The following is an 18077-nucleotide window of genomic DNA, read 5'->3' on the forward strand; positions in this document are numbered from 1 at the left end:
TCACATATGAGAGAGTAAATATTATTTAATTAATTCTTAACTTTACGGAATATAGTCTGATGTAAAACATTTGGAAGGGGTTTATTTTGGGAGCTGTAAAGTGAAAATAAATGGAATAAACCGAAGTGCTGAAGTGATTAGCATGAGGTCAATGAGGATCAACAATGTGGATTTTTCAATGTCATATTTCAGTGTGCATGCATGATAAGTTTAATATTGAACTATCTCTGATTAGGGAGTGAACGTTATTTATAATAAAAGTTACACGGAGAAAATCGGACCTCTCTGAAATGAAAACGGATGACATTCCCTTCAGGAAAATATATTTTTAGCTAAAAAGAAAAACAAGTGTCCCTCCCCTATACCCAAAATAATAATTAAAACAAAGTGGATAGCAGAGAACATGCCTACCGTTTACACTCACTTCTTGGCAAGACCAGAGCCTTAGATACGCAGTTTATGAAACTGTTCTTCAAACTGTAAGCATTACACGGCAGCACAGGAATCTGTGGGACACAAGGTTGTGGGTTCACAGACCACCATGAATGGAGTAAGGATGGAAAAATCTCCTTCATAGTAAAAAGCAATTGCCTTTTAGAAACAAACAATTCTAGGTCATTTTACATATTAACAGAATATTTTTTTAATACCGCACAAATGACTGAAATTACAAACATAACAAAGATGAGATGAACACACCAGGCCTATCATATTTCTCCAATGCTAAAGCAGTATGTGGTGTTTACAACTAAACTGATCCTGTTTGTAAATAATTACATTTTCAATGTCATTAGGAATCTCAGTATGTTTTGTACTTCCAAAAGTTAGGCCCACCTTTCCACCCCAGACAGTAGGCCTACCTTTCCACCCCAGACAGTAGGTCCTACCTTTCCACCCCAGACAGTAGGTTCTACCTTTCCACCCCAGACAGTAGACCTACCTTTCCACCCCAGACAGTAGGTCCTACCTTTCCACCCCAGACAGTAGGTCCCACCTTTCCACCCCAGACAGTAGGTCCCACCTTTCCACCCCAGACAGTAGGGCCTCCCTTTCCACCCCAGACAGTAGGTCCTACCTTTCCACCCCAGACAGTAGGTCCTACCTTTCCACCCCAGACAGTAGGTCCTACCTTTCCACCCCAGACAGTAGGTCATACCTTTCCATCCCAGACAGTAGGTCCTACCTTTCCACCCCAGACAGTAGGTCCTCCCTTTCCACCCCAGACAGTAGACCTACCTTTCCACCCCAGACAGTAGGTTCTACCTTTCCACCCCAGACAGTAGGTCCTACCTTTCCACCCCAGACAGTAGGTCCTACCTTTCCACCCCAGACAGTAGGTCCCACCTTTCCACCCCAGACAGTAGGTTCTACCTTTCCACCCCAGACAGTAGGTCCTACCTTTCCACCCCAGACAGTAGGTCCTCCCTTTCCACCCCAGACAGTAGACCTACCTTTCCACCCCAGACAGTAGGCCTACCTTTCCACCCCAGACAGTAGACCTACCTTTCCACCCCAGACAGTAGGTTCTACCTTTCCACCCCAGACAGTAGGTCCTACCTTTCCACCCCAGACAGTAGGTCCTACCTTTCCACCCCAGACAGTAGGTCCCACCTTTCCACCCCAGACAGTAGGTCCTACCTTTCCACCCCAGACAGTAGGTCCTACCTTTCCACCCCAGACAGTAGGTCCTCCCTTTCCACCCCAGACAGTAGACCTACCTTTCCACCCCAGACAGTAGACCTCCCTTTCCACCCCAGACAGTAGACCTCCCTTTCCACCCCAGACAGTAGACCTCCCTTTCCACCCCAGACAGTAGACCTCCCTTTCCACCCCAGACAGTAGACCTCCCTTTCCACCCCAGACAGTAGGTCCTTCCTTTCCACCCCAGACAGTAGGCCTATCTTTCCACCCCAGACAGTAGGTCCTACCTTTCCACCCCAGACAGTAGACCTCCCTTTCCACCCCAGACAGTAGGTCCCACCTTTCCACCCCAGACAGTAGGTCCCACCTTTCCACCCCAGACAGTAGGTCCTCCCTTTCCACCCCAGACAGTAGACCTACCTTTCCACCCCAGACAGTAGACCTCCCTTTCCACCCCAGACAGTAGGCCTCCCTCTCCATCCCAGACGGTAGGGCCTCCCTTTCCACCCCAGACAGTAGACCTCCCTTTCCACCCCAGACAGTAGGCCTCCCTCTCCACCCCAGACAGTAGGTCCTACCTTTCCACCCCAGACAGTAGGTCCTACCTTTCCACCCCAGACAGTAGGTCCTCCCTTTCCACCCCAGACAGTAGGCCTACCTTTCCATCCCAGACAGTAGACCTCCCTTTCCTCCCCAGACAGTAGACCTCCCTTTCCACCCCAGACAGTAGGTCCTACCTTTCCACCCCAGACAGTAGGTCCTACCTTTCCACCCCAGACAGTAGGGCCTCCCTTTCCACCCCAGACAGTAGACCTACCTTTCCACCCCAGACAGTAGGTCCTACCTTTCCACCCCAGACAGTAGACCTCCCTTTCCACCCCAGACAGTAGGCCTACCTTTCCACTCCAGACAGTAGGTCCTACCTTTCCACCCCAGACAGTAGGTCCTACCTTTCCACCCCAGACAGTAGGTCCTCCCTTTCCACCCCAGACAGTAGACCTCCCTTTCCTCCCCAGACAGTAGACCTCCCTTTCCACCCCAGACAGTAGACCTACCTTTCCACCCCAGACAGTAGGTCCTACCTTTCCATCCCAGACAGTAGGCCTCCCTTTCCACCCCAGACAGTAGGTGCTACCTTTCCACCCCAGACAGTAGGCCTCCCTTTCCACCCCAGACAGTAGGCCTACCTTTCCACCCCAGACAGTAGACTTCCCTTTCCACCCCAGACAGTAGGTCCTTCCTTTCCACCCCAGACAGTAGGCCTCCCTTTCAACCCCAGACAGTAGGTCCTACCTTTCCACCCCAGACAGTAGGTCCTACCTTTCCACCCCAGACAGTAGGTCCTACCTTTCCACCCCAGACAGTAGGTCCTACCTTTCCACCCCAGACAGTAGGTCCTACCTTTCCACCCCAGACAGTAGGTCCTACCTTTCCACCCCAGACAGTAGGTCCTACCTTTCCACCCCAGACAGTAGTCTACCTTTCCACCCCAGACAGTAGGCCTCCCTTTCCACCCCAGACAGTAGGCCTCCCGCTCCATCCCAGACAGTAGGTCCTACCTTTCCACCCCAGACAGTAGGTCCTACCTTTCCACCCCAGACAGTAGGTTCTACCTTTCCACCCCAGACAGTAGGCCTACCTTTCCACCCCAGACAGTAGGTGCTACCTTTCCACCCCAGACAGTAGGCCTACCTTTCAACCCCAGACAGTAGGTCCTACCTTTCCACCCCAGACAGTAGATCCTACCTTTCCACCCCAGACAGTAGACCTCCCTTTCCACCCCAGACAGTAGGTCCTTCCTTTCCACCCCAGACAGTAGGGCCTCCCTTTCCACCCCGAGACAGTAGGCCTACCTTTCCACCCCAGACAGTAGGTCTTACCTTTCCACCCCAGACAGTAGACCTACCTTTCCACCCCAGACGGTAGGTCCTACCAACGCTGAAAAATGAAAGCTTTAACTACTGGCTACTGTTCCTCTGTGGCTTAACCCAATGACAGAATGTTTCCCCTAAAAGCTGTCTGGGTTTAAACATATTCTAACGTACAGAAAGTAATCTCTTAATCAATTGATAGTGACAGAATTAGATTACTTCCCAAGCAAATATGAAGGAGAAAAAAAAGTGTCTCTTTGGTGACAGAAGGTTGTAGCTCAGCCTCTGAATGTCAAAGAAAATAATCAATGATATTCCCCATAATGCATCGGAGGCACATCTTTCCGAGGTATTTTACAGATTGTTTCTAGCATAAAGCATCGCGGACCAAAGCGCTTTTGTAGATCACTTTATATAATCAGATCCTTTATTTTTTTTTCTTCTTCTAAATCTTAAACTAACAATGGTTAGGTCTGTGCTTTCTGCCAGTTTCTTTAATAAAAGGTTGGCCTATGGCATACCGTCTCATAACCCCTCAATTCTGAGTCTTGGTTTTAACTCAACAGCCCTTCACTGACACAGAGGTAGGCTAGTTAAAGAGTGCATTGGTGGGTCGAGGAATTGACCGACAAAATCTGTGGATATAGCAGCCTATCGCCTATTTTAATTTGTTAAACAGGTAGGTCCACCTCTCATTGCTTAAATAGGAAGAGATTTGCTCCAACACAAAGCCCTCTTGTTGTTAGTAAAGTCTAATTAAAATGAAGACGGTTGAAATGAATTATGCCTACTCGATTTTGCCTACGTTCAGCACCATGAGCTGTTAATTCCTGATTGATTGCACCTTGGCTGCTACTTCACGTTTCAGAACCACAATGTAAATGACTTGAATCTGACTTATTGTGAAGTCAATAACTCTTGATAAATAAATCATGAGTAAGAAACAATTTGTTTTTAATAAAAAATCAATTACAGTACTAGCAAGCTATCAAAGTTGACCTCTGGTCCTCCTTTTCATCTTCGCTCTCTCCTTCTCAAACTGAACAGAACAAAGGTTATAGGCTAGTCCATGTGCATTTCGTTTGGGGCAAGGCCTCATCAACAACAAAAACGTTTTTTGGGGGGGAGGGGGGGGGAAGAAGCCTTTGACTCACTTCCTGCACTGCCACTGAAGGCCTGCATAGCCATTGGTTAGGAAGCAAACAAAAACGTTGTTTGATCAGCAAGAGCTGAGCAGGCCGGGGCTCAGGGTTGGAATATCCCTCGCAGTGTGTGGGGCGGCAGGTAGACCGGCGGGTAGGATCACTGGGCCAGTAACAGAAAGGTTGCTGGATCGAATCCCTGAACCGACAAGGTAAAAAAAAAAAAAAAAAGGTTGTTCTGCCCCCAAAAACAACTTCTCCCTGGACACCATGGATGTTGATTAAGGCAGCCCCCCCATGCACCTCTCTGATTCAGAAGATGTGTTCAGTTGTACAACTGATGTGGCAGCCCAGTTGTATTTACACCATCCCAGCAGCTATCTTAGAAAAATAACTTTGCTTTGTGCTTCTCCCAGCATGCACTTCATGGCCTATAGGCTGTGAATCATGGGTTTGAGACCACTCTAACTAGCCTATAGGCTATGAATCATGGGATTGTCATTTACAAAATAGCCTCCAATACCCTACTTAATAAACTGGATGCAGTCGATTACAGTGCCATCCATTTTGTCAGCAAAGTGCCATATACTACCCACCACTGCGACCTGTACGCTCTCGTTGGCTGGCCCTCGCTTCATACTCGTCGTCAAACCCACTGGCTCCAGGTCATCTACAAGACCCTGCTAGGTAAAGTCCCCCCTTATCTCAGCTCACTGGTTACCATAGCAGCACCCACCTGTAGCACGCGCTCCAGCAGGTATATCTCTCTGGTCACCCCCAAAGCCAATTCCTCCTTTGGCCGTCTCTCCTTCCAGTTCTCTGCTGCCAATGACTGGAACGAACTACAAAAATCTCTGAAACTGGAAACATTTATCTCCCTCACTAGCTTTAAGCACCAGCTGTCAGAGCAGCTCACAGATCACTGCACCTGTACATAGCCCATCTATAATTTAGCCCAAACAACTACCTCTTCCCCTACTGTATTTATGTATTTATTTATTTTGCTCCTTTGCACCCCGTTATCTCCATTTCTACTTTGCACTTTCTTCCACTACAAATCTACCATTCCAGTGTTTTACTTGCTATATTGTATTTACTTTGCCACCATGGCCTTTTTTTGCCTTTACCTCCCTTATCTCACCTCATTTGCTCACATTGTATATAGACTTATTTTTCTACTGTATTATTGACTGTATGTTTGTTTTACTCCATGTGTAACTCTGTGTCGTTGTATGTGTCGAACTGCTTTGCTTTATCTTGGCCAGGTCGCAATTGTAAATGAGAACTTGTTCTCAACTTGCCTACCTGGTTAAATAAAGGTGAAATAAAATAAATCAAAATTGAGACCCCTCTAACTAGCCTATAGGCACACTTGATATTGCACGTCCAGCGGAGAATCAGAGATGAGGGGCACACATCCATAAATAGCCTAATAAGCAACTAATTCTTAAACACTGGGAAATATTGACATTTCATAAATTACAAATGACATGACCCTCCCCTGGACTAGATTTAAGAAAATAAATACTAAACCTTCCCCTTGACTGAAATTGAAAAAGCATGACCCTCCTCCATTTTTCTCCAGGTATCCATACTGTACATTTCGATCCATCCCTTAACTGTCTGTTTTGTTCAGTAAACATCATTCTGCGTACATCTCAATGACGATGCTCTTGAGTGAGTATTCATTAAGAATCAGCGGTCAAAACTGAAACTGTGAGTAACTCTCTCTCTCTGTGTAGTTTTCCCATGCTAGCCTAGCGCTCTGCATGTATAAGCTCACCACAGTGGCACTATTTTATATATAAACACTGCATTTAGTTCTATTAGACAGGACCACACAGACAATGTGCAGCCTGACCACAGCTGGGATGTCTCTGAATCTGTTTGGACCTCATTACATTTGCTTAGTGAGCAATAGAAGGAACAATGTGTACTGTTTTCCCCTGTGTTCTAGGGTTTAAATGTGTTCTAATGTTCGTGTGTGTTCTAATGTTCTAGTGTGTTCTACAGTTGAAATGTGTTCTAATGTTCTAGTGTGTTCTAGGGTTTAAATGTGTTCTAATGTTCGTGTGTGTTCTAATGTTGTAGTGTGTTCTACAGTTGAAATGTGTTCTAATGTTCTAGTGTGTTCTACGGTTTAAATGTGTTCTAATGTTCTAGTGTGTTCTAATGTTCTAGTGTGTTCTAGGGTTTAAATGTGTTCTAATGTTCTAGTGTATTCTACGGTTTAAATGTGTTCTAATGTTCTAGTGTGTTCTACGGTTTAAATGTGTTCTAATGTTCTAGTGTTTTCTACGGTTTAAATGTGTTCTAATGTTCTAGTGTGTTCTACGATTTAAATGTGTTCTAATGTTCTAGTGTGTTCTACGGTTTAAATGTGTTCTAATGTCCTTGTGTGTTCTACGGTTTAAATGAGTTCTAATGTTCTAGTGTATTCTACGGTTTAAATATGTTCTAATGTTCTAGTGTGTTCTAATGTGTATAGGGATTTTGATGGGTAGATTTAGTTACTAATCACCTGTAGAATGAACTTTAAAGCAACGCTTAAGCAACGCCCGACAGCATCAATCTCAGAGAAATAATTACCAGCTTGAGAATAATATTGCAAGAATCAGATCACTGTCGGTTCTCCATTTCAAACCCACGATGATACAAAGCAGCCAGCGGCCTAAATGGTACCCTATTCCCTAAATAGTGCACTAGGGTCCATAAGGCCATGGTAAAAAAAAAAAGAAGTAGTGCACTATATAGGGAATAGGGTGCCATTTGGGATGTAGAAACCTCTAGTCAGTCAGAGGCATTGTGATAGAAGGCCAGGGTTTGGGGGTGGGATGTTCTTGCTTTCACCAAATCCAGACACAATCACAGGGGGATTATGGGGCTAGAAAATGAAAATAGCGTTTTATCTCTCATTAATTTCAATGCATCAGTCTGAGAGCTCTTTGATGGAAGCTTGGAGACAAATACTAAAGATATGGACGAGGCAGAGAGGCAAGGAAGGGAGATTACAAGAAAGCAGGGCTCCAGTATGATAATGAGGAAGAAAGATACTAAATGTTTATTTTTTTTTGGGGGGGGGGGTTCTCTTTTCAAGTCCTTTGTAATCTCAGCCTCTGATCTCTGGTGTCTCGGGTTCTGCAAAAGAATGACAAAACGAACTTTGGGGACGGGCTAAAAGGAAAAACAAAATATGTTTTATTGTCACGTACATTGGATAGGTGCAGTGTCATGTGTTGTTTTACAGGGTCAGTCATAGTAGTACAGTAACCCTGTGGCAAATTAGGGTGAAGTGTCTTGGTCAAGGAACAAGTCCGATTTTTCACCTTGTCTGCGAAATGTGTCAAAAATATATGTCACCAGACTGTTCCCACAGAATGATTAAACGCTGTTCAAATGTCCTATGAATGAAAATGAAATTCCATGTATCTCTATATCACCTACAATACAATCCTCAAATGAGAATTATCATTCAATCTGGAGAGAAACACAATGGGGATGTATTCCAATCTGCTTTAAGAAGCTATAAAAATTGTGCATGCTGAGAATGTTGTGGTAATATTAGGTCAAACTTAAATATAACGTTTCCTAAATGTTTTAGAAATGTTTTGAGTACCTCCAAGACAAGGTCAATGTATATTGCATGAACATCAATGTAATATTATGTTAAATCTAAAACAAATATGCTATGAACATCATAAAAAAAACAGACTTATTTCATGCTTACAACATTAAGGGAATGTCCTGTGAAACCTAACTCAAACATTGCATGAATGTCATCACAATTGAGGATATGTAACGGCTGTCTTCGTCGTCAGATGAAACAGAGAAGTCATCGTCGGAAAAGGTGGACCAATACGCAGCGGAGTGAGTGTTCATATTCAATATTTAATTAATAGAAACACTTTAAACAAAACACGAAAATGAACGACAGCCTACAGTTCTGCTAGGTCCAAAACTAACAAAATACAATTACCCACAAAACCCAAAGGAAAAACATGCTCCTTATGTGTGACTCCCAATCAACAACAACGAACTTCAGCTGTGCCTGATTGGGAGCCACACACGGCCCAAAACAAAGAAATACAAAAAACATAGAAAAAGAACATAGAACGCCCACCCAATGTAACACCCTGGTCTAACCAAAATAAAGACCAAAAAACCCCTCTCTATGGCCAGGGCGTTACAGGATATTATGTGCTTTGGGAACCCATCTCCTGTAATGTACCGACACTGCTCCCACAATCTAATGAAATGTTCTGGGAACCTTTAAAGAACTCAGAAAGGCTGTTTTATTAACATTCTTGTTGTATCAAAGGAATATTTTGTGCACACTGATACAAAATGATCGGAACGTCAGTACAACAGGACAGTTGTTGCGTTTTTGGGAACATATGTCTCGTAATTTCCCCCACAATGTTCCCACAACCTAATGAAACATTCTTGTAATCTTTAAAGAACAGATGGAATGTGTTCTCGGAATGTTCTTCTAACATCAGGTGAACGTTTTTCTTTTTTTCGCACCCTAAAATAAACCTTTTCAAATCATCCTCACAACTGGATAGTTTTGGTGTTTTGGGAACATATATTTTGTGATATCCCTACAATGTTCTCACCAGACTGTTCCCACAACCTAATGAAACATTCTGGGAACCTTTTATGAACAGACTAAATGTGTTATAGGAACGTTATCGCAGCATCAATGCAAATGACATATAAACATACAAACTTTTGGGGAATGTTCTGTGGTGGTTGTTACTGATGTTGTGCACAACATTTTAGTGAACGGTAGAACATTCCAAGGATATTTAATCTAAAAACCTTTTTTTGATAAATAAATACGATTTTTTTAATCAAAAACATTTCTCTTAATGTTTTTGGTATGTTATCATCCTAATGTTAGATAAAACCCTAACTACAACTTCATGGGAATCTTAGCTAATGTTCTGGAAATGTTCCCGGTTTGCTGGGTTTTGTCTCTGCTACTCCATGGCAACCTGTACCAGCTCACCAAGTCTGGAACCAACAGGATCCTGATTAGATTCTACCCCTCAGCTATAAGACTGATCAATAGTTAGTTAAATAGTTAACCAATAGCTACTCTGACTATCTGCATTGACCCTTTTAGATCTAAATCTTTTGACTTACGCTGTTCTTACTGTCTATTATCTATCCTGTTGTCTAGTCACTTTTCCCCTTCCTATATTTACATATTACCTCAACTACCAACACTGCTGCTACCGTCTACTATCTATCCTGTTGCCTAGTCACTTTTCCCCTACCTATATTTACATATCTAACTCAATTACCTCGTACCCCTGTATATTGACTCAGTACTGGTACCCTGTGTATATATCCAAGTTATTACCTCATACCCCTGCACATTGCCTCAGTACTGGTACCCTGTGTATATATCCAAGTTATTACCTCATAGCCCTGCACATTGACTCAGTACTGATACCCTGTATATATATCCAAGTTATTACCTCATACCCCTGCACATTGACTCAGTACTGGTACCCTGTGTATATATCCAAGTTATCGTTACTCATTGCTTATTTAACCCTTGTGTTATTATTTTATATAATTTTTTATTTGTTTCTCTCTGCATTATTGGGAAGTAACATTGATGTAAGGAAGCATTTCACTGTTAGTCTACAACTGTTGTCTACGAAGCATGTGACAAATAACATTTGATTTGATTTGAAATACACTACATGCTAGTCGAACATCTCATTCCAAAATCATGGGCATTAATATGGAGTTGGTCCCCCCCTGCACTGCTATAACAGCCTCCACTCTTCTGGGAAGGCTTTCCACTAGATGCTGGAAAATTGCTGCGGGGACTTGCTTCCATTCAGCCACAAGAGCATTATTGAGGTCAGGCACTGATGTGGGGGGGATTAGGCCTGGCTCGCAGTCGGTGTTCCAATTCATCCCAAAGGTGTTTGATGGGGTTGAAGTCAGGGCTCTGTGCAGCGAATCAAGTTCTTCCACACCGATCTTGACAAATCATTTCTGTATAGACCTCACTTTGTGCACAGGGGCATTGTCATGCTGAAACAGGAAAGGGCCTTCCCCAAACTGTTGCCGCAAAGTTGGAAGCACAGAATCGTCTAGAATGTCATTCTATGCTGTAGCATTAAGATTTCCCTTCACTAGAACTAAGGGGCCCGAACCATGAAAAACAGCCCCAGATCATTATTCCTCCTCCACCAAACTTTACAGTTGGCACTACGCATTCAGGCAGGTAGCGTTCTCCAGGCATCCGCCAAACCCAGATTCCTCTGTTGGACTTCCAGATGGTGAAGCGTGATTCATCACTCCAAAGAATGCATTTCCACTGCTCCAGAGTCCAATGGCAGCAAGCATAATGATGTTAGGTTGTGTGCGGCTGCTCGGCCACGGAAACCTATTTCATGAAGCTCCCGACGAACAGTTCTTGTGCTGACGTTGCTCCCAGAGGCAGTTTGGAACTCGGTAGTGAGTGTTGCAACCGATGACAGACGATTTTTACGCACTTCAGCACTCGGCGGTCCCGTTCTATGAGCTTGTGTGGCCTACCACTTCGCGATTGAGCCGTTGTTGCTCCTAGATGTTTCCACTTCACAATAACAGCACTTACAGTTGACCAGTGCAGCTCTAGCAGGGCAGAAATTTGATGAACTGACTTGTTGGAAAGGTAGTATCCTATGTCGGTGCCACGTTTAAAGTAACTGAGCTCTTCAGTAAGGCCATTCTACTGCCAATGTTTGTCTATGGAGATTGCATGGGTGTGTGCTCGATGTCATACACCTGTCAGCAACGGGTGTGGCAGAAATTGAATCCACTAATCTGAAGGGGTGTCCACATACTTTTGCCTATGTAGTGTATCTAAGCATGAGGAAGACCCAAGCCGTTCTGGTGGGTGGAGTTTGTAAAGCCTAAAGCTTAGACTGGGCTGTGTTCGTTAGGAACAACACGTAAGAAAACGGTCTGAAACCGAATGAAAAGATTTCGTTCAAGTAGTCTCTAATCTAATGAACAAAGTTCTTGGATTAATAAAGAGTGGTGAGCTTCTTTAGTTGAGGCAGTTGGGTTGGAAAGAAAAGCTCCCTCTCATCCGGAAGTGTTTTGAGTGAGAAAAAGGGTTGAAACATCTGCTTGTTGCTAAGTGGTGTGCTAGCTACTCTGAACTGCTTAAAAAAAAATTAAAAAAATAAAGGAAAAGTGATTGTGGCAGAGCTTCTCTCTGTTCATCATCATTGTTATTCCTCTCTCTCTGTTCACCATCATTGTTATTCCTCTCTTATCTGAGCTAATTTACAGTTCTTCTCCAGTTTGGACTAGTTTCTCATGTCTATGTGAGCATGATTTGAAGAAACAGGTCCCTACTATAAACTCCAATGCAACCACCATTTTAAACAACATTTTTTGTTGTTGTGTTGGTAGACAGACCCTTTTTTCCCCAAAGAAACCCGTATTAGTGCCGTCATAAGTACATACGACAGATAAAACTGAGTGAATCTCTGGGCACCCGGAGGTTTAGGAGACACCCCCAAACTGCTTTGGCTAGCTTTAGTAAGGATGGACACCTGTTTTATTGGGCTCACCTGTCTCCTCTCCTGACAACAGTTATCTGTAGAGATGATCACGTCAGTGCATATTGCTGGAGCACCGCCTACAACTGTCTGGTTCTGGTAATGCTCTGTTCACTTCACTATACACACACACACACACTATACACACACACACGACATGCACAAACACACACACACACACACTATACACACACACACACACACACACACACACACACACACACACACACCACATGCACACACACACACACACACACACACACACACACACACACACACACACACGACATGCACAAAACACACACACACACACACACACACACACACACACACACACACACACACACACACACACACACACACTATACACACACACGACATGCACAAACACACACACACACACATACACACACATGACTTGCACAACACACACACACACACACTATACACACACGCACGCACGAACGCACACACGCACGAACGCACACACACACACACACACACTATACACGCACGAACGACACACACACACACTATACACACACACACACACACACGCACGCATGAACGCACACACGCACGAACGCACACACACACACACTATACACGCACGAACGCACACACACACACACACTATACACGCACGAACGCACGCACGCACACACACACACACTATACACACGCGCACACTATACACACACACACACACACACACGCACGCACAAACATACACACGCACGCACACACACACACACTATACACGCACGAACGCACACACACACACACACTATACACGCACGAACGCACACACACACACTATACACACGCATGCACACTGAACACACACATGCAAGTACGCACACTAGTAATGCGCGGGTTGACTCAAAACCCGCAGTCCCTGCAGTTATATCCGTGGGGAATGTGGGTTTATGGGTCATGAAATATTGTGTGGGTGGAGGGGTCGGTGTTAAAACAATACATAAAAACATCCATAAATGTATAATTCTTGTGCAACTTAAATCTGTAGGCTACATTGATGTTTTTCTTGTATTATTTTGAGGCTATCTGATATTAGTGTGAAATCCTAAGCTTTAAGGTCTTACTTTTAAGCGCGCCAAATAGTCTACACGGCTATCGCCAAACGCTTTTGGGAACGGGACAGAACAAGTTAACATCGATCCACTGAGGCAAAAAAAAAAGGACAATGTAGGAGTTTGATTCAATAAGAGAAAAGCTGTGAAATAGAGTTGAAAAATAAACAGGAAGCCAGAAAAGTCATGAAAGATGGTTTTTTAAGTGGTTAAAGAGGATGATAGCAGTGCCTCTACTGTGTGATGATTATGAGGCGCTATACAAATTCGACAGTCACAAGGCGGTATCCGATGTCAACTAGAAGTATTCATTCTATCATTAATGACATTATTCTGGTGAGAAAGGATTTCATTTAGTCCTCTAGAACAGTGTTGGTATCTCCAACAGGGTTTCCCAACCCTGATTCAACTTGTCAACTAACCATCAAGCCCTCAATGAGTTGAATGAGGTGTGTTTGTCCAAGACTACAATAACAATGTGTACTGTTGGGGGTACTGGAGGACCAGGGTTGGGGCTACTGGAGGACCAGGGTTGGGGGTACTGGAGGACCAGGGTTGGGGGTACTGGAGGACCAGGGTTGGGGCTACTGGAGGACCAGGGTTGGGGCTACTGGAGGACCAGGGTTGGGGGTACTGGAGGACCAGGGTTGGGGGTACTGGAGGACCAGGGTTGGGGGTACTGGAGGACCAGGGTTGGGGTACTGGAGGACCAGGGTTGGGGGCTACTGGAGGACCAGGGTTGGGGGTACTGGAGGACCAGGGTTGGGGTACTGGAGGACCAGGGTTGGGGTACTGGAGGACCAGGGTTGGGCTGTTGGGGATACTGGAGGACCAGGGTTGAGGCTACTGGAGGACCAGGGTTGGGGGTACTGGAGGACCAGGGTTGGGGTACTGGAGGACCAGGGTTGGGGTACTGGAGGACCAGGGTTGGGCTGTTGGGGATACTGGAGGACCAGGGTTGAGGCTACTGGAGGACCAGGGTTGGGAAACACTGTTCTAGGGCAACACATGACAGAAGCGAAGCTGCATGTATCTAATTATAGACAAGTTGACTAACAAATAGACTACCAAAATGTTGGAAATTTTAAGCAGAAACAAAATTAGGCCCCCCAAAAAATCCCATGGTTAGGTTAGACCATTTCCGCTTTCTACTCCCTGGAAGAGGGACAGGTGATGAGTAATCATTGGGAACGCATCCAACCATATCCTCTCTCCCTGACGTTCCACTTCAAAATAAAACCTGTAAGAGGTGTGTGTGTGTGTGTGTGTGTGTGCGTGCGTGCGTGCGCGTGTGTGTGTGTGCGTGTGTGTGTGTGTGTGTGACCTGAAGTGTTTTTTTAATATCTCTGCTTAACTTGATGAAGAGAAGACTACAGCCAATTTCAACTCTCATTCTCCTCAGCATCGGTGGCATCGGTGGTATCAAACACAAATAAAAGGACAGACGCTGCTGTCTGAATCAGTTGGTTGGATATTAAAACACATTACCATGAATATCTAAGGCCGTCCATATCTCTGAAATGGTTTGATGAAACAGTCTGGTGGCTACTCTCTCTCTATCTTCCCCTCACACAGTGGATTACCCTTCTCTACCAGCTTCAAAGAGAGGGAGATATGGAGAGGTAGGGAGAGAGAAGGAGATATGGAGAGGTAGGAAAATAGGTAGGGATTAGGATTGAAGGAGAGTGGAGGAGATTATACTTCTCAGTATGCAGCATACATTTCCCTTGACTAATGGCCAAGTAATGGTTAGTATGTCTGGTGTGGAGTCAGACATACTAACCACACACACACACACACACACACACACACACACACACAAACACATTCAAAGAAAATCTCTCCTCTTCTTCTCATCAGTCTTCTCACCAATGCAGAGTAACAAGGAAGCAGAGTAACAAGGAAGCAGAGTAACAAGGAAGCAGAGTAACAACGAAGCAGAGTAACAAGGATAAAGTGTAACAAGGATGCAGAGTAACAAGGATGCAGAGTAACAAGGAAGCAGAGTAAAAGGATGCAGAGTAACAAGGAAACAGAGTAACAAGGAAGCAGAGTAAAAGGAAGCAGAGTAACAAGGATGCAGAGTAACAAGGAAGCAGAGTAACAAGGAAGCAGAGTAACAAGGATAAAGTGTAACAAGGATAAAGTGTAACAAGGATGCAGAGTAACAAGGAAGCAGAGTAACAAGGATGCAGAGTAACAAGGAAGCAGAGTAACAAGGATGAAGAGTAACAAGGATACAGAGTAACAAGGAAGCAGAGTAACAAGGAAGCAGAGTAACAAGGATGCAGAGTAACAAGGATGCAGAGTAACAAGGATGCAGAGTAACAAGGATGCAGAGTAACAAGGATGCAGAGTAACAAGGATGCAGAGTAACAAGGAAGCAGAGTAACAAGGATGCAGAGTAAGAAGGAAGCAGAGTAACAAGGATGCAGAGTAACAAGGAAGCAGAGTAACAAGGATGCAGAGTAACAAGGATGCAGAGTAACAAGGAAGCAGAGTAACAAGGAAGCAGAGTAACAAGGATAAAGTGTAACAAGGATAAAGTGTAACAAGGATGCAGAGTAACAAGGAAGCAGAGTAACAAGGATGAAGAGTAACAAGGATACAGAGTAACAAGGAAGCAGAGTAACAAGGAAGCAGAGTAACAAGGATGCAGAGTAACAAGGATGCAGAGTAACAAGGATGCAGAGTAACAAGGATGCAGAGTAACAAGGATGCAGAGTAACAAGGATGCAGAGTAACAAGGAAGCAGAGTAACAAGGATGCAGAGTAAGAAGGATGCAGAGTAACAAGGATGCAGAGTAACAAGGAAGCAGAGTAACAAGGATGCAGAGTAAGAAGGATGCAGAGTAACAAGGATAAAGTGTAACAAGGATGCAGAGTAACAAGGAAGCAGAGTAACAAGGAAGCAGAGTAACAAGGATGCAGAGTAACAAGGATGCAGAGTAACAAGGAAGCAGAGTAACAAGGATGCAGAGTAACAAGGATGCAGAGTAACAAGGATGCAGAGTAAGAAGGATGCAGAGTAACAAGGATGCAGAGTAACAAGGAAGCAGAGTAACAAGGATGCAGAGTAAGAAGGATGCAGAGTAACAAGGATGCAGAGTAACAAGGAAGCAGAGTAACAAGGATGCAGAGTAACAAGGATGCAGAGTAACAAGGATAAAGTGTAACAAGGATGCAGAGTAACAAGGAAGCAGAGTAACAAGGATGCAGAGTAACAAGGATGCAGAGTAACAAGGAAGCAGAGTAACAAGGATGCAGAGTAACAAGGATGCAGAGTAACAAGGATGCAGAGTAACAAGGAAGCAGAGTAACAAGGATGCAGAGTAACAAGGAAGCAGAGTAACAAGGATACAGAGTAACAAGGAAGCAGAGTAACAAGGAAGCAGAGTAACAAGGAAGCTTCTATTGATCAGCTTCTCAAAGCCTTCATATCTAACACAGTAGTATGTAATTTCTCTCCAGTGCTTCTGTTACAGATTTCATTCATTCAAACATAACTAGAACAATGACTGCCAAATATTGATTGTATAATAGCTACACTCTCGCAGCTGTCAACTGCATAGTGGAGATACATACAGTACTAGCTAGCACTGACAGCTGTATTAGTAGAGAAGAACCACATAAATTACCCACAATACACTGTATGTTTAGGAGCTGTACAGACACAGACACACATTGACATAGTAGAACGAGGCTGAGTCCCAAACGATACCCTTTTCCCTTTATAGTGCACAAATTACGACCAGGGCCCACAGGGATCTGGTCAACGTAGAGCACTATATAGGGAATGGAATTCCATTTGGGACGCATCCTTACACAGACACGCATTGACCTGCTCTGTACCCCAGGGGACATAGCAGGCTGTAAGCTAAGACTGTTTTAGCGCAGTGACCCACAAACACTAAAGCCTCAGGAGGCCACATGCTCTTAACTTCAGCCTTGCCCTGTAACCGTCTGTCCCTGGAAGAGGAGTACAAATAACAGTCTACCACATGTATAGTCTATACTGGAATAGTCTATACTGGAGTAGTCTATACTAGAGTAGTCTATACAGGAATAGTCTATACTGGAATAGTCTATACTGGAGTAGTCTAGACTGGAGTAGTCTATACTGGAGTAGTCTATACTGGAGTAGTCTATACTGGAATAGTCTATACTGGAGTAGTCTATACTGGAATTGTCTATACTGGAGTAGTCTATACTGGAATTGTCTATACTGGAATAGTCTATACTGGAATAGTCTATACTAGAGTAGTCTATACTGGAGTAGTCTATACTGGAGTAGTCTATACTGGAATAGTCTATACTGAAGTAGTCTATACTGGAATAGTCTATACTGGAGTAGTCTATACTGGAATAATCTATACTAGAGTAGTCTATACTGGAATAGTCTATACTAGAGTAGTCTATACTGGAGTAGTCTATACTGGAATAGTCTATACTGGAATAGTCTATACTGGAATAGTATATACTAGAGTAGTCTATACTGGAGTAGTCTATACTGGAGTAGTCTATACTGGAATAGTCTATACTGGAATAGTCTATACTAGAGTAGTCTATACTGGAGTAGTCTATACTGGAGTAGTCTATACTAGAGTAGTCTATACTGGAGTAGTCTATACTGGAGTAGTCTATACTGGAATAGTCTATACTAGAGTAGTCTATACTGGAGTAGTCTATACTGGAGTAGTCTATACTGGAATAGTCTATACTAGAGTAATCTATACTGGAGTAGTCTATACT

At 43.9% G+C, this 18077-nt stretch overlaps 1 protein-coding gene across 3 annotated transcripts in view; it reads right to left on the reverse strand.

Annotated features, from left to right (window-relative positions):
• Positions 1–18077, reverse strand: part of LOC106561726 (tetraspanin-18) — a 102659-nt gene that overhangs the window by 61434 nt on the left and 23148 nt on the right. The window contains exon 2 of one of the 3 annotated variants that reach the window (XM_045688564.1): positions 425–506. The exons of 1 other annotated variant lie outside the window; for it this stretch is intronic. The gene's annotated coding sequence lies outside the window, so the exon portion shown is untranslated. Of the gene's footprint in view, positions 1–411; positions 507–18077 lie in introns of all 3 variants that reach the window. One more of the 3 variants, XM_045688563.1, reaches the window with a different exon arrangement.

This window comes from Salmo salar, chromosome ssa10, assembly GCF_905237065.1.
Source record: "Salmo salar chromosome ssa10, Ssal_v3.1, whole genome shotgun sequence".
Classification (NCBI taxonomy): domain Eukaryota; kingdom Metazoa; phylum Chordata; class Actinopteri; order Salmoniformes; family Salmonidae; genus Salmo; species Salmo salar.